This window comes from Lygodium microphyllum, chromosome 7, assembly GCF_053477565.2.
Source record: "Lygodium microphyllum isolate KBCC chromosome 7, Lygodium_microphyllum_v1.1.10, whole genome shotgun sequence".
NCBI classification, from domain to species: Eukaryota; Viridiplantae; Streptophyta; class Polypodiopsida; order Schizaeales; family Lygodiaceae; genus Lygodium; species Lygodium microphyllum.
The window spans coordinates 18,958,587-18,964,249 of NC_141141.1; positions in this window are offsets into that span (position 1 = coordinate 18,958,587).

The following is a 5,663-nucleotide window of genomic DNA, read 5'->3' on the forward strand; positions in this document are numbered from 1 at the left end:
ATTTGACTTGCACCGGTTATGATGAGGGCCTTCTCGCGATTCCAGCAAAAGTTTGCTAAACCATTGAGCCTACTCGCTAGGCTGAGGCCCGTTACGCAAATGCAAAAAGCCTTGCCCACCCGAAATACAGACCATTATTTCGTCTTCTATACTACATTATTATTGTGCCTTTACTTTAGGATATGCCTGAACCACCAAAATGTTGCCGAGTCTGCTTTTCAAACCGAGCCTATTTTCAAACTTGCATGTCTTGCATGGAAAAGGATGTGCCGTAATGACTAGGTATGGTCTTCACTCTCTCGACATTACTCCCGCTCTTGCTTGCAATCAAGCTGCATCAAGTTAAGGGAGATTGCATTGCGCTTACGTGTGGGAGAGCTGGTCCTGCATTCGCCATCCTATTGGTCTTGCACCATCCTACGTTCGCCAAGGGAGATCGTGATGGTCCTCCGTTCGCTCGTGTAGCCAAGTATATATCTCTCTCTCTCTCTCTCTCTCTCTCTCTCTCTCTCTCTCTCTCTCTCTCTCTCGCGGGGGGTCATGGGGGATACGCATTAGAGTCATCAGGCAAGTGTCAAAGTCGTCAGAATCGGAGTCGAAGGGTGCAGCAGGTGTGTCGGGTTGTCAGGCCACTGCTACCACACCATCCCCCCCCCCCCCCGATCAGTCGTTCGTTTGGCCCCCCTCCACAAGTCCTCGCCCCCCTCCCGACCACCATTCGTTTGCTCCCCCCCCCCCCCCCACCGACCCCCTGTAAGGGCTTTGTAGCTATACCATGCCGTTGCTACCGAATGCACCTATATAGGGAGTAGTAGTGACTCAAAGCCCAGCCTTGTTTCCACTCTACGTGTGATTCCCTATACCCAGTGGTGAACCCTCTTATGTGCGGCGTCACGAGAGTGTAGTCCTGGGATGTGTCTATGTTGTCCCGCTTTTTGGATTGAATAATACAAGAGTATACCTTGAGCTCATATATCGTGTTACCTTTTTGTGCCGTGTTGAGTGCGTAACGAGTGCAGGTTTATCACACTTGGTATTAGAGCGACTCTTGCTCGGAGTGAAGGAGTGCTCTTTCATGGGAAGAACTCCAGGAAGAATTGAAGGACTACTTCATTCCAAAGATGGAAAAATTCAAAGTGAGAGATGAATGGAGGAACCTCAAGCAAACACAGGGAAAGATGAAAGAATATGTCAGCAACTATAGGCAGATCATACTGCACCTACCAAACATGGATACAGCCACTAAGCTACATGGATTTTTGTTTGGGATGCAAGAATGGGCTAGAAGAGATGTGGAGAGACAGGAGCCAACAAGCTTAGCAGAAGCCATGAGAATGGCCGAAAGACTGGTGGACCTGGAAGGCAGAAGAATAGCACAAGGGAATCAAAACAGGTTCAACAACAATTTCAACAACACCTTCAACAACAACAACTCATGGAACCAAAGGCCCGGTGCTCCTAGAGGGGCATTCACAGATACAAGGAGCCAAAACACCACCACCACCACGGCCGTGTCACAAACCGCTTTAGTACCAAGAGGAGCAGCAGTACAGGCCAACCCCTAGCACATCATATGGGCCCGCAGGATCAAATACATCATGGTGGAGACCCCCAGGCCCGTCCGTCAGAATCAGATGCTTCAAATGCGGAGGTCCACACTACCAAAACAGATGCCCAATAGAAGATACAGCTTCGTCAAGTGTATCAAGGGGGAATGCAACTAGTGCATATGGAGGAGAAGAACCATAACCACTGCGTATCCAGGAAATCCCAAATGGGAGTGAGGAAAGCATGCACCACCCAAGGGTAGGGCCAGTTAGCACCCGACCCCAATGCATGGCAGCCAGAGTAGTGGCAGTCCACCATCTATACATCAAAGGCCGAGTGGGCAAGGGAAACCAACCTATCATGGTGGACACAGGAACAACACACAACTTCACGACACCAGGGTGTGCAGCAAAGCATGGATTAAAACTATCGAAGGGCCCAGAAGGATTAACAGTAACATTCGCACAAGGAGAAGCCAAGGAAGTCAAACAAGTCTTTGCAGTCCAAGTGGAAGATGACAAGTGGAAAGCAAAACTCAACTTCTTAGTAATCCCCATGGATGATTTTGAAGTGATATTGGGCTTGGAATTCTATGACAAGTACATCATTGCAATGTTTGGTAAAGGTGTGAATGAAATGATGCTAGATATGCAAGGAGAAGGCATCAGAGTACCATGTGAAAGAATGCAACTACCTGGCAGAACCCCAATCAAAGTGCAAATGAAGGAGAATAAGCTAGGAGTATCATGCCAAACAGTGAAACCAGCTCCAACCCAACCAAGGGGCCAGACCCAAAATGCACCGGTCCAAGGGACCATTATCAGGCCACGTATCATGACCTGCAGTGCCAAGGTGGTCAAAAAATCAGTCAAACAAGGAGATATGGTCTATCTGTGTATGATACGACCAATTGAAGAAGAAGAAAAGGGCAAGAGACCCAAACAACAGAATAGGAATACAGAGGTTGCAGAAATACTTGAAGAATTCAAAGATGTAATGCCAGCCGAGCTACCCAGGGGTCTACCACCCAGGCGAGATGTGGATCACAAAATTGAGCTGATCCCAGGGTCTTCCCCACCGGCCCGAGCTCCCTATCGCATGAACCATACTGAGCTCATGGAATTGAAGAAGCAACTACATAAACTAGAAGAACAAGGATTCATTCGCCCTAGCAAATCCCCCTTTGGTGCCCTAGTGTTATTTGTAAAGAAGAAGGATGGGGGACTTAGACTCTGTGTAGATTATAGGGCCCTTAACAAAATCACCATAAAAAACAAATACCCCATGCCCCTAGTGGAAGACCTCTTAGATAGACTGCACAGGGCCAAGTACTTCAGCCGTATTGATCTTAGATCAGGATACCACCAAATCCGCATAGCCGAATAAGATATCCCAAAAACAGCCTTACGTACCCGATATGGTAGTTTTGAATGGCTAGTATTAGGATTCGGCCTAAGCAATGGGCTAGGTACATTTTGTGGCCTCATGGATGGAATCTTTAGACTGGCGATAGATATCTTTGTCATTATCTACATAGATGACCTCCTAGTCTACAGCAAGACCCTAGAAGAACACAAGCAGCACTTATGCCGAGTTTTTGAGAAACTGCGGCAGCATCAGTTATATGCCAAGTCGGAAAAATGCGAGTTCGCAGTGAAAGAGTTGGAGTTCTTAGGCTTTATTGTAGGAGCAGATGGAATCAAAGTGGACCCTAAGAAAGTGGAAGCTGTCCAAAGATGGCCGGTACTGAAAACTTTAAGAGAAGTGCGGGAGTTCCTCAGCTTCACAGTATTTTGTCGGAGGTTCATCAAAGATTACAGCCTCATCACTGCCCCCCTCTCCCACCTCATCAAAGAATATCACTCTTTTACATGGGGGAATGCGCAACAGGAAGCCTTTGAGCAGATGAAGAAGTGCATGAGCCAAATTCCCGTCCTAAGGGTGCCGAATTTCACCAAACCCTTTGAAATCTCTACACGTGCATCTGAGTACGGCATAGGAGGTGTATTGGTACAAGAAGGGCACCCCATTGCTTATGAGTCAAAGAAATTTACCGACGCTGAAACAAGGTGGAGCACACATGAGAAGGAAATGTTGGCAGTCATCCACTGCCTTAGAAAGTGGAAGCACTATGTTCAAGACAAGCATACAATAGTCTTCACCGACAATCTCCCTCAAATACTTCCAATCTCAACCCAAGTTATTGGCAAAGCAAGCCCGCTGGCTAGACTTCCTAGTTGAATTCGACCTGGAGATTAAGCACAAGCCTGGCTCCACTAACAAGATAGCAGATGCCTTGAGCCGGAAAGCTGACCTGAAAAATGTCAGTGTGGTCAGCAGCAACTTCATAGAACTCGTCAAAGAGGCCCTAGAGCAAGACCAAGAAATGTACAAGATAATCAAAGATGTGGAAGTAGAGACGACCCCACATGGAATGTACACCTTAGAGGAGGGCATCCTATTTTTAGGCAAGAGATTGTATATCCCCAACAATGTGGAGTTGAAGAAACTCATACTGCATGAGATACATGATGGCAAGATTGGAGGCCACAAAGGGCAAAGCAAAACCTTGGAGGCCCTTAGGAAGCAGTTCTTTTGGCCAAATATGAAGGAAGAAGCGATAGAATACATCAAAACTTGCCTCACTTGCCAAACGGTCAAAGCACCACGATCAAGACCAGTAGGACTACTACAACCATTACTGGTACCCAACCGCCCATGGGACGTCATCAGCATGGACTTCATTGTGGAACTACTTGAGTCCCATGGGTAAATCATCTTTATAGTGGTAGACTATTTTTCCAAACAAGCCCACTTCATCCCAGCCAAACCACCACTAAATGCCAAGGAGGTAGCACGCCTCTTCTTCACACATGTATTCAAATTTCATGGCTTACCACTGGCCATTGTATTAGATAGAGATGGAAGATTCATGAGTGACATGTGGAAGGAACTTTTCAAGACCCTGGACACACAATTGAGATTCTCATCATCCTTCCACCCGGAGGCAGATGGATAGACAGAACGAGTCAACCAAGGCATCGAAGATTATCTCAAGAGCTATGCCCGAGTGGACCAGAAAGATTGGGCCTTGTACCTTGATGTCTTGGAATTCCACTATAATAGCTCCATCCACTCGGCAACGGGGTACACCCCCTTCGAGTTAGCCACAGGAAAAGAAGTCATTATCCCACTAGCCTTAGCATCCGGAGCGGCCAAAGCGGAAGATCAAGATGCAGAAGAATTCTTGAAGAAATGGAGAGACCGCAATGCAGCAGGTAAGCAAAGCCTCGAGCAGAGCAAGATCACCATGACGGAGCAAGCAAACAAGAAGAGAAAGGATGTACTATTCGCCAAAGGAGACAAGGTCCTAGTTAGCTCCAAGAACATGTCACTTCCCAAAAACATGATCCCCAAGTTCAATCACCGATACTATGGACCCTACCAAATCACTCAAGTGCTGAACGAAGTCACCTTCAAACTGGACCTGCCAGACAGTGTTTGTGTTCATAATGCATTTCATGCTCTTCTTCTGCGCAGGTTCTATCCAGACAACCAATGGGGACGGTGCATACCAATGCTCCATTCCAATGGTCCCTTTGAAGCAGAAGCCTTCCTCTGACGTCGGAAACAAAGAGGCTTCCTCGAATACCTCACCAAGTGGCGCGGGCATCCACTCAAGGAGGCCACTTGGATCTCAGAAGCGGAGGACCGCGAACGCAGAAAGGATGCCTTCGCCCTTTGGCTCGAGGAGAACCCCCCTGCTCCTTTCAACAACCCTTGAGCCTCTCCAAAAAACCCAAAAATAAGGCGGTTCTCAATCATAGACCCAAACGTGCCTCCACTCCTCAAATGTAATCGAGTCGAGGGTGGACCCGCATGGTAACAAACAGCAAATCACTCCAAAAGAAACAAAGCCCCAACTGTCCAGTTTAGATGGGTAGACACTGACCAGCTTGCTAGAAAAGGCTGTGTTAAAACCCCCAAGTCCTAGTGCGGCAGACACTGACCAGTCTGATAGTATAGACTGTGTTAAGACCCCCCGGTCCCCTTAGACCGGCAAACACTGACCAGCTTGCTAGGAAAAGCTATGTTAAGACCCCGGATGAGTCAAA